At 33.0% G+C, this 18,661-nt stretch overlaps 1 protein-coding gene across 3 annotated transcripts in view; it reads left to right on the top strand.

Moving 5' to 3' along the window:
- The first annotated feature begins 5,641 nt into the window (after positions 1-5,641).
- LOC115212955 (interferon-inducible double-stranded RNA-dependent protein kinase activator A homolog) overlaps positions 5,642-18,661 on the top strand; it is a 47,837-nt gene continuing 34,817 nt past the window's right edge. Inside the window, exon 1 of one of the 3 annotated variants that reach the window (XM_036503305.1) lies at positions 5,642-6,003. The gene's annotated coding sequence lies outside the window, so the exon portion shown is untranslated. Of the gene's footprint in view, positions 6,008-18,661 lie in introns of all 3 variants that reach the window. The other 2 variants (XM_029781822.2, XM_029781812.2) reach the window with 2 other exon arrangements.

Genomic DNA, 18,661 nt, shown 5'->3' with positions numbered 1-18,661 from the left:
CATATATATATATACATACACATACACAAATATTTAATACATTTAATACAAAAATGTACAAATGTATACATATATATATATTTATATATATATATATATCCCTTGGTGGGATCGGGATATTTTTTGTAGACATGAACAAGAATTGCTCATCCATCAGTGTTGTCTATATGTAGTGGTTGGCCGAGCAAAAGGTATATAGTTTATAGAGTAGAGACCGGTATTCTCTGTATAGAATACACTTCATAGTGCTCAAGATATATATATATATACACATATACTTACACATAGATAACAAAAATAAGAATGCAGAAAATTACATCTTTAATTGGTAATTACACCATACAGTGCTGATGATTATTTTTGTTGTGTCAGCATATTTAGATACAGAAAATCTCAGTCAAATTGATATATCTGAAAATTATGCTAACATAATGTTATCAAGGCAATCCAAAATTGGTTAAATTCAAAGGTAACTAAGAAAGTATCTCTAGTAGATGAATGCATACAAAAAGAACATTATGAAATATAATATTCTGAGAAAAGCCAATTCAGAATTTAACTTTTGATTAAGTCTTTAGATACTCTTTTCCTCTTTTACTTGTTTCTGTCATTTGACTGAAAGAATAAAAAATGAATTCTACATTATGACTATTTGAAATATAGAAGTTCTACATCAATTAGATATGCTAAACATTTTTAGAAAAATTATGCATATTATATTATATCAGAAGTAATTATAATGGGTTATTTAAAATTGAAATATTTAAATGCTTTTCTATATTTGTGAGAACATTTCAATATAAAATTGCCTTTGTAATTCAATAATACTATTACTCTTTTACTTGTTTCAGTCATTTGACTGTGGCCATGCTGGAGCACCACCTTTAGTCGAGCAAATCAACCCCAGGACTTATTCTTTGTAAGCCTAGTACTTATTCTATTGGTCTCTTTTGCCGAACTGCTAAGTTAAACACACCAGCACCGGTTGTCAAGCGATGTTGGGGGGGACAAACACAGACACACACACACACACATATATATATATATACACATATATACAACAGGCTTCTGACAGTTTCCGTCTACCAAATCCACTCACAAGGCTTTGGTCAGCCCGAGGCTATAGTACAAGACACTTGCCCAAGGTGGCAAGCAGTGGGACTGAATGTGGAACCATGTGGTTCGTAATGAAGCTACTTATCACACAGCCACTCCTACACCTATTGTAGAAGAATTACACATTTCCTCAAGGATATTTTCTTAGTCCGCTTTGAAGGATTGCCTTGATAACATTGTATTGGCATTTATTTTCAGATATATTTATTTGACTGATATTTTCTGTATTTAAATATATTAGCATAACAGAAATGATCATCAGTATTGTATGTTGTAATCACCAATTAAAGATGTGATTTTCTCCATTCTTATTTTTGTTGTCTTATATTCTGAATTTTTGAAATTCTCCTATGAGGAATTACCATGGATATTTATTCTACTTGCATTATTGGTGTCTGATTGCTGGATATAGTTAACCAAATTTATTTAACACTGAGTGTTTTATAGATATCTTTATGGACATTTCAATCTCTTTTACTACTTATTAAATATGTGTATATGAAGGTGGCAAGCTGGCAGAAACGTTAGCACATAGGGCAAAATGCTTAGTGATATTTCATGTCTTTACATTCTGAGTTCAAATTCCACTGAGGTCAACTTTGCTGTTCATCCTTTCAGAGTTGATAAATTAAGTACCAGTTGCATACTGGAGTCAAACTAATTGACTGACCGCCTTCCCCAAAAATTTCGGGCCTTATGCCTAGAGTAGAAAAGATTATATATATATATATACACACATACATACATTCACATATATGTATATACAAGATGCTTTCTCAAGATGAATCCTGCTGTTATATGGCTTTTTACAGTATATCCACAGAATGATATTTTGAATTAATACTGCTTCCACCACTAATATATATATATAGTCTCAAACTCTTCTTTTCTCTAAAATAATTCTTTCTTGTTTGTTCTGCCCCTAAAATGACTAACCTTGTTTCTTGGCTACATGTATATACATATTTCATACTTTTCTCTAAAATAATTCTTACTTGTCTGCTCTGCCCCTTAAAATGACGTTTTTGTATCCATGATTGTGCCCACCCTTTCCCACCCCTACTACCAATACCAGAAATCTCTTTCTCTTACCAGATACCCAGTTGCCCTTCCGCTCTCTCCTCTTATATTGGTAATCTCACCGTCCTTTCCTTTCTCTCCTCCCCATCTGTGGACTAACTAAACCAGATAGCAGCCCACTTACCCTCTCTCCCTTCATTTTTTGTTTTCACATTTATATCTGCAGCATTAGTAATGCCTACACCCACAATGCTCATAATGCTTAAAGATTAACATCAGAAAACCAGAATGCCTTCACCAACCTGTGAATTCTTCTCTTGCAGAAGAAAACATCACTATTGGACATGAAAGGCTGGCCCTGTACAAAACATTCAAATACCTAGGCCAGTGCTTTCCAAACTTTTTGCTGGAGCGGAACTCCAAGAAAACATTCCACTGGCTCGAGGAACCCCTGTGCAATAATTTAATAGTCTTATGCACACATATCTGCACAGAATTAAAAATTACTGCCGATTTTAGCAGTTTTGTAACTTCTTGCGGAACCCCTGGACTGTACTGGCGGAACCCTGGTTGAAAACCACAGACCTAGGCAGCATCATCGAGTGGACCAGGAGATCACAGAGAGAATGAGCAGAGCTAGTGCTTTATTTGGCAGGCTGCAGAAGGGACTGTGGAAAAATAGGCATGTTTCTATGTGTGTCAAATGTAAGGTGTACCAGGCTGTAGTGCTTTCTTCCCAGCTGTATGGAGATGAAACCTGAACAGTCTATAAAGCTCAAGTAGACAAGTATATGCATAGATGATGAGACAGCTATGATGAATCAAGAATATTACTCTCTTTGACAAGATCAGAAATGAAGAGATCCTATGGCATGCTGTCTTCTTCCTATGATGGAAATCTTCATTGATAGAAATTTACATTGGTTGGGCCATATATACAGGATGGATTATAATAGACTCCTCAAAAAAATCCTTTACTCCCAATGATACAAGGGGAAAAGAAACCAGGAAAGACCTAGACTGAGATTCAAAGATACTGCAAAAAGAAACATGAAATGAAAAGGAATTGATCATAATAAATGGCAAACCCAAGTGAAAAAGCAACCAATATGGAAAAAGCTTATCTAGTCAAGCCAAAATCATGAACATAGTCGCAATCACTGACTGGAGATAATGATAAATATATATATCTATATATATATATATATATACAGATACATATACAGATAAGTGGATGGATGTGTGCTAGGTGCACAAGAGAGTTACCATTTTGGTTGCAGCTCTTAATAGTATTCATGTTAAACTCCTTCTGCTGGGTGATCCAGTAGTATCTATTATGATAGGAAAGTTGGAATTTGGTATTCAAATATGTATATACATACATACATATATAAGCCAGATAAAAAATTATCATAGAAATCCTCAATTTACAGAGAATTCAATGCTTAAAGTCAGTTAAAAGTGAACAAGAGTAGGTATAAATTAATTAAGCATTTTTCCTAATGTATTGGTCTATGTGTTACACCTTTTATTTTTTAGGTCTAACACTTGACTCAACTTGTAAGGAAGTTTTTAATAAATTTATGCAACTGTATCTATATCTATCTATCTATCTATCTATAATAGTTAGTTTTAATGGTGAAACTCTAAGTAGATAAAGCTATAGGATATTGGGCTAAAAATTCCTGGGATAGAAAATGTTGAAGGCTGCCCATGGGTATATATATATATATATATATCATAATCATCATCATTTAATGTCCATTTTCCATGCTAGCAAGGGTTGGACAGTTCGACTGGGGTCTGGGAAGCCAGGAGGCTGCACCAGGCTCCAGTCTGATTTGGCAGTGTTTCTACAGCTGGAAGCCTTTCATAATGCCAACCACTCCATGAGTATAGTGGGTGCTTTATATGTGCCACGGCACAGGTGCCAGGGAGGGGGAAGGGGGATATATACACACATATACATACATAGATATAGGTATAAGTGCCAATGCATGAAACTCCCAGCCTTTGAGTCACTCTATTGCTTTAGCTATATATTAATAAAAATATATACATCATGGATGTGTGGTAAGAAATTTACTTCCCAACCACATGGCTCCAAATTCGATCCTACTGCATGGTACATTGGCAAGTGTCTTCTACTACAGCCTCAGGTCGACCATAGCCTTGAGTGGATTTGGTAGATATAAACTGAAAGAAACCTATTGTATATATATATATGTATGTATTGTGTATCTTTGTGTCCATGTTTGTCCCCCATTACCGCTTGACAACCAATGTTGGTGTGTCCACGTCCCCCATAACTTAGTAATTTGGCAAAAGAAACTGATAAAATAAGTCCTGGGTTTGACTTGTTTGATAAAAACCCTTCAAGGTGGTGCTCCAGAATGGCTGCAGCCAAATAACTGAAACAAGTAATGAAAGAAAATATGTGTGTGTGTATTTATCTGCTATTTAACTCATCAAAAGTATTTCATATTATTAGTTATGGGAACTATAAAAAGAATAGATTTTCAGAAAATGTACTAAAAATATGTAAATTCTCTCTTACAAACACACCTGAGAGAACATCTGGATTCTTAAGATTTATTCTTGTATTTTAAGCCAATAGCATGGCATAATGAATGTATGTAAATTTAGCATTTAGATGAACTTTGAATATCTTAATTTAGGAAAATGTGTATAGGATTTCAATTAAGCAAAAAATTTTGAAACTACAAGAAGTCTTGAAAAAAACATGTCCCTGAGTCATAACAGTATGCAATAGGTAATTACATGGAATGGTCAAATTTGACAAAAGGAAATTGGTTTCTTAATATGGCAGTCCCATGTAATAAAAGCAATATAGTGTATGAGGTCATGTAAGGTTCTATACAGGGCTAATGTCCTAAAAGTTGGCACTGCACTCAAGCAAATGTCAGGTCTTTGACATCTGCTGAAGAAAGCAGAGAATACTACATCATGAATTTGGTCAAAGCGAATGAAGGGTATGCCTGAGTTGAGAGCAATGAAAGGTTATCTTCCTAATAGAAGAGATGAAAGTACTGCTGCACATTGCTAATTGTTATTTAGCAGGGTATTATTCTGAATAAAAGAAGGAAAAGTGTGTATTGCACCTATTCACTCTTTGGTAGTATAAATGCAACCTGACGTTAGTCGAGTGATATTATCAGACGTTGCCAAAATCAGTGATCTCCAATTGACAGCTGATAAAGAGAATGTCCCGCAGCATAATCTGAATGGACATTATGATTGTGTACGTACACCTAGATAAAAATTAAGAGTATATATAATTTATATACACTCCTTTTTTGTTTTAAATTTCTAAAGAATTTAATATAATATATAATGATTTTTTTGTATTTATAACTTTTTTTTTAAATAATTCATATGAAGCAGATTTGACTCTTATTTTTCTTTTCTTTCCATTAAGGTCAAAAAAAATTTTTTAACCCAGCGTAGAAGATTACATGATTTTCAATAAAAATAATTACAACAATCATAATACTTAATTAATAACAAAATTATGGATTTTGCTTTCCTGACATGAAATTAGCGAATAAAAGAATAGAAAGGATGACACCTGCGCTCGATGAACGTCAAAAACTGTTCTATGATATCGTTCACAGTTAATTGTTATGATGAAAAAATAAACATCATTTCAATATATATTTGCTTTTGGGTTTTGGGGCGTAAAAAATAATTTTGTAACGTTTCTAGTTTTTTAATGGATTACACTTAATCGAAAATCATCGTCTCATAGAAGTTTGCAACTAATCATTCTAGTTTACGTCATCGGCCGTCTTTGTTGTAGTTGGGCAGCGAAGGACTGTGCACCCCTGGTAAACAGTGCTTGCTAAGGTAGGTAAGAGACTTTAAATTCACCCTTAAAATTACTAATATTCTATTGATAATTATTCCTTCTCGTTTTGTTTTTAATTTCATTAATATCAAATTCTAATTGTCTTAAATATAATTTTTTTTATTATCTCTTCGTTAGATGTTATGACATTCTCTACAAGCCATGTGCTTGCACTTGAATGGGGAAAATGACTCCCACGTTCATAATTTCCTTTAACCTAATCTGTTTTTACAATTGATTATCTTATAAATTATAATGTCTTATTTTTTTTAAGTATATATTTCGGAAATATTTTTATATCCGTTATCTAAATATGGCTCCAATATTTTAATTGCTTTTTCTTTCTCTTTTTATATGAGCAGTATAGATATACATATATATCTGTACAATGTCTTAAGTTATGCATAAGGTTACGATAAATCATTTTCAGATAAAATTAGCTTTTAAATAGATAATAGCTAATATATATATACATCTCTATATATATATATATATCTATATCTATATATATATATATATCTATATCTATATATATATATATCTATATATCTATATATATATATATATATATATATATATATATATATATATATATATTACACACATACAAAATTCTAAAGCAGATGTTAAATGTGTGATGTATAAACACCTAATAGACAAAATTTTAACATAATCGCTTAATGTTTTAATCCATAAAATATGTAAGAATTTCCATTTGGATAATTTTCGAACGTAGATATTTTTAACTGCATCCCTTTTGGCCTAAACTAATCGAACGACGTTTAGACGAATGGCCCTACGCTTCTTGGTGTGTTCCGCTCCTGCAACACACGGCAGTCAGTCATTATTTCATCCCTTGCGTTAATTCGGACAATTCTTTATCTGATTCATTTTATTTCATTCGATTATTTAAATATTTTCCAATATTCAAAATTTTTATATATGAATATTTTTGTACTGTGACCTCAAATATATATATATATATATATATACATATATATATATGTGTGTGTATATATATATACACACACACACACAATCGAGTTTGCGGTAATTATGTGTTATCGAAAAGGAATTGTGAAATTAATATTGCTTTTATTTTAATTTTACTTAGAAAATAAGGGATTTTAAGTATAAATTCAAATGAAATATATAACGTTGTGTGTTTAAATCAGTAACGATTTATTCTAAATATTAATTAATAAATGTATAGAGGGGAGGAGTGCTTTATTTATGTATTTATTTTATTTTAAAATGTAAGTCCATTTCCTTCTCTTTTAATTTGCGTGCGCCTAAATTGGAATAATTAATATCGCTTTTAAGAATTTCAAATTGCATTCGCCTGTTTTTGTCTTACGGCGAAGACTCGTTTTAGAATTATTTCTAGTCATTATTCTGCCTCTATATTTGCAATACTGTTGTCCACGTTTTGCTTTATATCCCACTTCTTTACAGCCTGCTATCTTTTTTATGCACCACTTCCTCTACAATTTTCTCGTTTTTGAACGAAATGGAAACCGCTTTTTAACGAATTAAAGTAAATGAGTAATTTTTCACACTCTTAAATAGCTTGTTAAAAGGAATAAATTTTTGGAATACCTATTGATGATGATAGCTGATTTATTTCTAGCGAAGGTTCAATAAAATTCAAATTATAGAATATATTAACAAAAGATTTTGTGTATTTTTTCACTAAACACGTTTTCTTTTAACAGCATGGTTTTCTTATATACTTAAACGATTTTAATTTTTTTCCTAATTTATAAATTTAAAAAACAAGACATCACAACTTTATTATTGTTTTATATATATATATATATATATATATATATATATATATATATATATAATTATTGCATACATGCATTATCGTCCAAATAGGATTGGCATTATGTAGCTATTCAATAAAATAAATGAATTCGTCGCTTGTGTATATGTATCTAAGTCATCTATATACTCTACCACATATAAATCAATCTTATTGTTTTCTTCAATTCATGGTTTCTGCTGAAGCCACTTCATCTTCGATGAGAGATGAGTAAATATGTGAATGAATGCAGAATATCGATCTAAAGTCGTTGGCTTTCAGTAATCAGAGTTCGTGTATTCAAATAATTCTTGAAAATATTTTCCACAGTGCCATTTATGTCAACAGTCTTTGCCTTACACACCTTTTGTTTATACTGGTTTAATTTAATGCCATTTAAATTTTTTTTTTCTACGTTTTTAATGTAAAATTCAGTAGTGCTTCATTTTTTATTTCTAGTTTAGCATTACATGAAATGATTTAGTTGATATTTTGAATCTGTATTGATCTAACTACCAATTAATAGATTTCACTGTTTTTATGATAATATATTTTTCCTACTATTCATAGTAAAGTTATTAACTCATGGAATATCTTGTCATCAAACACACTCGCAAAAAAAAAAAAAAAATTAACTGCTACAATATGTATTGACTAAATGTATGATGCTTTGGCTTCTGAAAGTTCATGGACCTTAAAGAGGAAATGTAAAATGGGAAAGAAAACAGTTAACCTCTTTTTGTAAATAATATCTTAGATAAGGTGTGAAAACAGTTTAGAAGTTGATGAAGCATAACAAAGAAGGCTAGGACAAGACTGACAATTTTGCAAAAGCAATTGTGTATTCTGTATTAGATTGCATAAGGAAAATTTATGATTATAAACCTGTTCCAAGTAGAGGCGCATTTTCCTATAAAATCTAAAGCGTCTTTTGAATCAAATAAATGTAGATAAGCTTCGTGTGATTAATGTGGTGAAATTTGGTGTCTAATGAAGAATTATATTGGAGTAGAGAGTTTTATTGGGGTGAGGGACAGTCATTGAATTAAAGAAATTACACATGTTTAGTGCGAGCTTTGGGTAAATTGACTGTTTTGTTAACAAGGAAGCGTCAGTTTTGGGTCGACATGGTATACATGTGCCAATTTCTGAAAAACGAAGTCTGTTATGATTTAAGATGTAGAGAAATAGCACGGTAGTATATCAGATAATGAAGGTTTAATAGGCAGATAACTTTCTTCTGAACATGGCCCTCTAAGATATTAGGTGATTGAAGGTCATGCACCTTCTCTGACGAACTGTCACTAACATTTATTGAGAAATACTTGAGAAAATAACTGAGAAATACTACAAATATAAAACAAATATTAATTTTTTGTTTTGTTTTGTTAAGATCTCAATCATAAAGCTTAATTTAACTGAGCTGTCATAATAATGTTTGTTAATTGATCAAGTAATATAATTCGTTTGTTTCTATTTACTTTTTTAATGATTGTAGTCTTTGAACCGTCTAACTAGGGCTCAACCTTGAAACGTTTTTAATCGATTGTATATATCCCAATATTTGTTTCATTTTAGTACTTATTTTTACCGGTCTGTTAAAGGACATAAAGGATACATAACATTGATTGTTCTTTTTAGACTGATGTAAACATAAACATACACGCGCGCGCGCATACACGACAGGTTTCTGCACAGTTTCCATCTAATAAATTCCTCTTACAAGACGTTGCTCAACATGAAGATGTACTAGAATACACTTGCGCAACTACTGTAAATCCTAGTTAAAATAACTTGGCACTCACTATGCAGCAGAATATATCTTTAATTCTTACTGTCAATTTGGATATTAAACATTTTCTTTAATATCCAAGTCTTCGAGAATTATTTAATATCAGTGACTGTTTATCAAAGGTGCAAAACATTGTTATTCCATGTTCTGAAGAAAGTCCCCTCCTAAAGAAACAATATAAATAATAGTTTTTCTTATGACTAGTATGAACATAAACATTCACATACACTCAAACTTGACACGTTCCTGCAATTTCATTCATCATTTTACATCTACTTTGCCATGCTTGCTTTGGTCAGACAGCATGTACTGATATAGATTTTCTGTGGCCAGATGTCCTTCCTGTCACTCACTCTGTTTCCAAGCAAGGTAATATTTCCTATGGCCAGGTATATTCTCATTGAATATTGGAATTGAATGACACTGTTTGTTTGACAGTGACAATCATTTTTGCAACTATTATGCAATGTCAAGGCAAGGAGGCAAATACATACACATGATGGGCTTCTTTCAGTTTTCATCTACCAGGTCCACTCACGGCTTTGGTTAACCTGTTACTGTAGTAGAAGACACTTGTCCAAGATGCTCTGCAGTGGGACTGAACTTAGACTCATGTGGTCTGGAACCAAATTCCTTAGCATACAACTATGCCTGCATCTATCCATTTACTAATTGCATTCACAAAAGCTATAGTTCAACTTGAAGCTGAAGTCAAACACTGTCAACCAAGGTAGCATATGGTGGTACCAAATCTCAAACTACTTGGTTTTGAAAGCTATGCTTCTAAGTTACAGTGACTAGGAATAAAACTCACATATGTGGTAGGTGAGCATTCCACTGCCATACATAGTTACTGTGTTTTTGATTAAGGAATTAGAAATTGGGAATTAACAAATCATACACTTTGCTGTTATAATATGTTTGAGAATCATTTCTTCATTCTTTTTGTTCACATTTTTTTTCTGATATTATGAAACTATTTTCTTAACCAACAGAGTAGGAATTTGTTTTTCAGCCAAAACTTTTTAATTTGAATTTAAACTGTGTGTCTGTAACTTGGGTTGTTAATAATGTGAACAATATGTATATATTGAAACATTCAAGCGAGGTCGTTGCCAGTGCCGCTGGACTGGCTCCTGTGCCGGTGACATGTAAAATACACCATTTGAGCATGGCTGTTGCCAGTACCACCTGACTGGCCTTCGTGTCGGTGGCACGTAAAAGCACCCACTACACTCTTGGAGTGGTTGGCGTTAGGAAGGGCATCCAGCAGTAGAAACTCTGCCAGATCAAGATTGGAGCCTAGTGCAGCTATATGGTTTGCCAGTCCTCAGTCAAATCGTCCAACCCATGCTAGCATGGAAAGCAGATGTTAAACGATGATGATATATATGTATTCTCAGGTGAATCTGTTCCTCTCTATTATGTTATGAACACAGTTATTAAATTGAGAAGAAAATCAGTTGTTTAAAAATGTATTTTTCATGAAATGTGTGACTTCTCAGTTTACATTATTAATAGTTTTAGACAAAATAAAACAAAGGATGACAGGCCTAACAGTCTTCATATCTACTACTCCTCACAAAACCAATACAAAAGCACAAGCTAATAGTGATCACAATAATGTTGTCTTCTACATTTATATATCGACACACAGGCAGACAGTCTTTTTGTGAAATGAGCTGCTATACACTCCAGGAAGTGAACAAAAAAAACAATATTTTCTAGATTGTGCAGATGGACTTAGCATTTAAAAGTAAGTGTACTCCACAAATACTCAACAAACTAATCTATAGTCTGGTTCTCTATACACCTATATTTCAGTATAATCACATAACAATCTTAAGGTCTCTCGTGAAAATCGGCTGAAAAAGTCATAGGCTGATCAAGATACTCTCATAGAATGTGACCAAATGAAGATTATTTTTCAATATAGTCCTCCTTATGGTCCACACATTTCTTACATTGGTTTTGAAATACGATGTCATTACTGCAATACTGGTTCTCAGCCAAGTGATTTTTCATGTAGGGAAACAGATGATAGTCTAATGAGGTCAAATCAGGAGAATATGGAGGGTGATTAACCAGTTCAGTCAGTCACGCACCGCAGCCATTGAAACCAAGGATTCATGTACTGGAGCGTTGTCCTGTTGAAACTAGGCCTCTTTCATCAGTTTTTTTTTTTTTGGGGGGTGTTTGGTCTTTGTAGCCTTTTGTAACTGCCTCAGCAAGTTGGAATAGCACTCTCCAGTTATGGTGTGGCCCTTTTGAAGATAGTCAATAAACACAATACCTTTTGCATCCCGAAAACTGGGTCATCACCTTCCCTGCAGATGAAGTGACCGCGGCCTTCTTTTGAGCAGGTGAGGAGGGGTGGTTTCCACCGCATGGATTGTCTCTGGCTCAAAGTAATGAACCCAATACTCATCCTAGCTCAGGAAATGTTTAAGGGAACCAGCTACATCTGCTTCAAACAACAGATTTTCACATGATGTAGTCAGTCTGGTACACTTTCGATCAGGTATGAGAAGGCATGGCACCCATTGAGCTGGACCTTCATCATGCTAAGTTCATTGTGCAGAAAATTCTCAACAACTCTTTCATGAGATATGCTAATAGTGTTGGTTATTTGATTTATAGTCAATCATCTGTCACCCATCATCATGTGATGAACATGATCAATGTTTTCTTCAGTAGTGGAAGTTGCAAGACATCCAGACCTTGTGTCATCTTCAAGACATTCCCTTCCCCTTCTAAATTTAGCTACTGACTTTTGCACTGTTGATAAAGCTGGAGCATCATCCTCCAATGTAGCAACCATGTCAGCATAAATGTCATTGGGGGGGGGGGGCTAAACTTTTTTCTGCAGGTACTTGATAACAGAACAATGCCAAATTTTGCCAATTTTCAAGAGAAGTCACTATTAGTTACTTTTGAAGTATTCTTTGAACAGTCAGATGTGAGTTTACCTGGAAAGAAACAATACAGTTACTAATAAGAAGAATTGAAATGAATGCATGCCAGAGTTCAGAGCTCCAGCATCACTCTTTCATATGAATATTTCAGCCCACCCTTGAAATTATTTCTCTTACTGTTAACATTAGTTACACAAAAACAGTTTAGACAACATATAGATAGAATATACTTTCACTGCTAAATTATATTTGCTTACTACTAAAAAGGATACTGCTATGTGGTAACTTGATCTGCTAGAAATGGCAACTAATACCCCTCGTTTACTAACCTGAATCAAAGCTCATGAGATTCCCTACATCCCTCAAAAAGACAATCCAACTGATTGGCATGAAACTGCTAACTTAGCTCTGGCACACTGATAAACTGTATCCTCACTCATCTGACACTATTACAGTGGACTCTGTTCTTTACCATTTCCTGATCCTTATTTCACCTTTATTCAAACTTATTTATTTCTCCTTCTATCACCCATATTATCTATAGTCTAGTTCTCTATCCACAGTATTTTCACACTTTTCCAGTTTTTTTCATTTTTTTACCTTATCCTGTCTTGTTCTTAGGTACTTTTAACTTCTTTTGACTTAACTTCCCATGATTTATTCAGTTACAATATTTCCTCCTCCTCCTTTCATTTTGTAACCTGTCCTACTAATGGCATTACCCTGTTATCTCTCTTTCTATACTATGCCATAACCAAGATACACCAGCACATTATTTAGTTATTACTTCCTCTCCAAAAGTCAGCTTTCTTGAATTCCCTCTCTGCTCGTGTTTCTCTTGTAATCCCTCGCTAAATATTTCTAATCCTTCCTTTGCAATCCTTTCTTGCCCTTGTATTTATTGCAGACATTGACCTATACATGTTCCTACTGAACATCAACCAAATAAATCTCACCAGCCTGGGAAGTATTGCGAAAATAATGGGTACTTCCACTCTTTGTTTGATTAATATTTAAAAAAAAAAAAAAAAAAAAATCTGCTGAGGATTAAAGCATAGATCTTTGTGTCTTGTTTCAAAGTAAGCAGGCAATTATTTCTAAAAACAAAAAGCAGTAGTTTCTTTTAAATTCATCATGTTTAAAGAAAAATGATGCAAATGTTATTTCTAAAATTGCTTCACATGTTTGTTTTTCAAGTACAGCGCACAGAAAAAACATTCTTGTCACTTCAAATGCTAAGATTAACCCATTAGTGTTTAAACCGGCCATATCAGGCCAAAATTGTCTTCCTGTTTTATGCTCAAACCAGCCAGCTCTGACCTCTCACACCTACCCTACAAAGTCATTCTAAAAATAAACAGGGACATCATCAAAATCTCAGAGTTACAAGATGCTGTACAGCTAATTTAAAACAATGTAATTAAACAGGCTTTACATTTGACAGAGTAATCTGAATACTAAAGGGTTAACTATCTCCAGTGAGTTTCTGGGGATTTGCAGTTGGGTGGATATGATATTGGTGTTAATCAGTATGGGGCTGTGTGGTAGGAAACCATCTTTAGGCAATGTTTCAATGATAGTTTGATAAAAACTGGTTTTGGAAGAAAGAAAGAAAGAAAGAGATAAAGAGTATTGTAAATATCTGAGCATTGATCATAGATATAAATGGATGATGGTAATAATTGTTGCAAGGGGTGCAGAAAGGCAAAAGATTCAATTTCTGTGTCAGCTACTGGAGGAGTGCCAGGAGGAATGAGAGTTGTGAACAGAGAAATCACCAAGAGTGATAACTACAGATAGGAGTGCAGGTTTTACTGTGTGTTTAACATGTTTATTTCATAATCATAGTGTTCTGAGCCTGATCCTATATGACCTACTAGATATATAGCTTCCATCATAGCCAAAAGCTGACCAGTGTTTTATGAGTAGAAGTTGAATAAATGGGAATTGTACCAAAGCTGTTACATACAGACATATTGTGTGTGTGTATTTATACATACTTATAGAGATACAATCACGTGTATCATCATCATCATCATCATCGTTTAACGTCCGTTAAGTATATATTGACATGTGCAAGTGTATATATGCATAAAAGTATAGATAGTTGTGTGGATATTTATAATTTTTTTTGGAATGTTGGATCGTTGAAGCAGATAAACTATAAATAATAGTGTGTAAATATTTTTTTTTTAAATTTGGGATAGAAAACCTGAAGGCTATTATTTATAGCCTTATCTGCTTCATGATCCAACATTACCCCCAAAATTATATCATGTTCTCTTGGCATTTCTAAATTCTTATGATTGCAACTATACACATACATGTATAAGTTTTATATATACATACATATATGTGTGTGTGTGTCTGTTGAAGTAGAGGTTTTATATACACACACATACACAAATATCAATGTATAGCAAATTCTTATTTTCGAATTTACTTGAAACAAAGATCATATATATATATAAGTTAATCCAAACAAGAAAACACAAAAAAACACAACAACGCGAGGACGTGGAACAAATATAGTATTATTGGACGCTCAGGAAAGAAGGGAAGAAGGAGGGTTTAACGTTTTGAGCGGAGCTCTTCATCGGAAACATAGGAGAAGGAAAGATCCAGAGAAGGGAAGACAGGGAAAAAAATCGCCAACGGTACACACAAGGTCACATTTTGACATACATATACACATAGAAATACATGTGCACATATATATATATATATATACATACATTTATGCATACACTCATAGATACATATATATATATACATACACTTATATATATACATATACAAATGTGCATATATATATATATATAGATATATAATATACACATATGCATATATATAGATATATATACATATATATATATATACACTTTACATATATATAGATATACACACACACACGCACACATATATATATATATGTATATAAACTAATAACAAAAGGGTGAAAAGTGAGAAATATTTCTCTCTCTCTATGCCCATTTTTTAGCTATATTAAAGCTTGGGAAACATTCTAATATTTCAGTTTACACTTCCAAATGTGTGAGGGTTGGAGACAGGAAGGGCATCTGGCCATAGAAAATATGCCTCAACTTAATACATTCTGTTTGACTTAAGTGACCATGAGAAAGTGAATGTGAACATATCATACACACACACATACATGTGCGTATGGGTGCTTTACTAAATCTTCATCCCAACAAAAGCCTTGCGAGTGGGTTTAATAAAGACTGAAAGTAGCCCCTCGTGTGTGTGCATATATGTATGTGTATCTATGTATTTATGCATATATACATATGTATGTACCTATATATGTATCTATATATATATATATGTATGTATCTATATATATATGTATATGTATATCTGTCAGTGTGTGTATGTATGTTTGTGTATATATATATGTATGTATATGTATATCTGTCAGTGTGTGTATGTATGTTTGTGTATATATATATATGTATATCTGTAAATGTGTATATGTATGTATATATGAGTATCTGTAAATGTGTATATGTATGTATATATATGTATACATGTAAATGTGTATATGTATGTATATATATGTATATCTGTAAATGTGTATATGTATGTATAAATATGTATACCTGTAAATGTGTGTATGTATGTATATATATGTATACCTCTAAATGTGTATATGTATGTATATATATATATATATCTGTAAATGTGTATATGTATGTATATATATATATCTGTAAATGTGTATATGTATGTATATATATGTATATCTGTAAATGTGTATATGTATGTATATATATGTATATCTGTAAATGTGTATATGTATGTATATATATGTATATCTGTAAATGTGTATATGTATGTATATATATATGTATATCTGTAAATGTGTATATGTATATATATATGTATATCTGTAAATGTGTGTATGTATGTATATATATATATATGTATATCTGTAAATGTGTGTATGTATATATATGTATATATGTATATCTGTAAATGCGTATACGTATATGTGTGTATATATATATATATGTATATCTGTAAATGTGGATACATATATGTGTGTATATATATATGTATATAAATATATGTATATATGTATGTATATAATAATTATTATTTGAGGGAATAAAATCCAAACTTACAAGGAAAAAGAATTCAATTTAGAAATACGAAATCAAATTCCACACAATGTAATATATATATATGCGTTTATGTATATATGTTTGTATATATATGTGTGTGTGTGCGTATGTATGTATATATGCTTGTATATGTATGTATATATCATTGTCATTTAATGTCTGATTTCCATGCTGGCATGTGTTGGACGGTTTGACTGAGGACTGACAAACCAGAAGGCTGCTTCAGACTCCAATTTAATATGGCTAAGTTTCTTCAGCTGGATGCCTTTCTAAAGCCAACCGCTCTGAGTGTGTAGTGGGTGCTTTTACATGCCACCGGCTCAAGGGCCAGTCCTGCTGTTCTGGCAACAGCCATGCTCAAAAAGTGTTTATTACATTATGCCCGCATGGAAGCCAGTCCAGTGGTATTGGCAACGACCACGCTTGAATGTTGTTTTTCATGTGCCACCGGCACGGAAGCCAATCTGTGGCCATGGCAACAGTCATGCTCGGATGAGCTTTTAATGTTCTACTGGCACGAGTGCCAATCGGGCGGTACTGTTCTCGTCCATGTCAGCGATTTTGATTTCACTAGCCTCATCAGGTCTTCACAAGTGAAGTTTATTGTCCAGTGAATGAGGGGTACTCATGAGTGGCCCAGTTACATCCACTGGCATAGGCCACAGGCTATGGTCTCACTTGGCTTGTCGAGTCTTCTCAACCACAGCATATCTCCAAATGTCGTGCTTCACCTCATCCCAGGTCTTCCTGGGTCTACCTCTTACATAGGTTCCCTCAACTGCTCGGGTGTGACACTTTTTCACACAGCTGTCCTCATTCACTCGCAACACATGACCATACCAGTGCAGTCGTCTCTCTTGCACACCACAACTGATGCTTCTTAAATCCAACTTTCCTCTCAGGGCGCTTACACCCTGTCATGTATACACACTGACACATCCAGCGGAGCATGCTGGCTTAATTCCTTGCAAACTTACGCATGTCTTCATATATTTATATATGTATGTATATATATATGTGTGTGTGTATATATATATGTATGTATATATATATGTGTATATGTGCATGTGTGTATATATATATAATAAATAATATTAGAGATGTACTTGCATAGCAAGTGACTTGATCTGAGATCATGTGGTGAAACAAAGACAATTGTAGCATGGAAGGTGTTTATAAGCCATTTAAAAACACACAAAAACCATTAGATTCACTTCAACATTTAAATTTAATTTGTCAAAATATTTTCATCACTTTGAAACCATAACCTGTTCACTGACAAAATTACGTGCTGTCTAGATAGCTGACAACTGATGAAGGGTCTTTTCTTTTTGTTTACTTGTCCCGTTTTCCGTTTTTTCTTATTGTTTACGTATTTGACTCATTTGCTTACATATTTCATGTTATTTGCCTTATTGGTGACATCCTGTACCGATATATGCATGCATGATATGTGTGTGTGTGTGTGTGTATATATATATTTATTATTTGAATGCGGCGCATCCATTTCCAAGTATGTATGTATTTGGGTTATGCCTTTTTGAGTTTTTTTTTAAATAAACAATTTCATGTATCAAATGTCATTGAACAATTTCATATAAGTAGGGAAAATAACCTTTAAGTTTTTTTGTTTTTTTTTAATGTCTCCCCTAACTGAAGAAATCTAACACTACTTTTGACTCAAATCATGCAAAATTCTAGGGATGTTCATAATGCCTACTCAAGTTAACTTGGTGTGCTGACTTAATACAATGCAGAAGCAGTATATCTCAAATTTCAGCTTTCAAGTTTAAGTAGTTTAGGGGTTATGGAGTTTTTAACTTGTTACCACTTAGGCTCTACTTTAGGAAATATCTTCCTCCTTTTTATTTCTGTGACACTAAAAACTCTGACTATACTAACTGCTTTTGAGAATAGTAGGCTTATCCAACTGGAGTATCTAAAATATTGTCTCATAAACGAAGTGCTCATGTCACTCAAAGAAACAAAAAATCTGGA

The sequence above is a fragment of the Octopus sinensis genome, linkage group LG1, assembly GCF_006345805.1.
Source record: "Octopus sinensis linkage group LG1, ASM634580v1, whole genome shotgun sequence".
NCBI lineage: Eukaryota > Metazoa > Mollusca > Cephalopoda > Octopoda > Octopodidae > Octopus > Octopus sinensis.
This window is presented reverse-complemented; position numbering and strand designations above follow the sequence as displayed.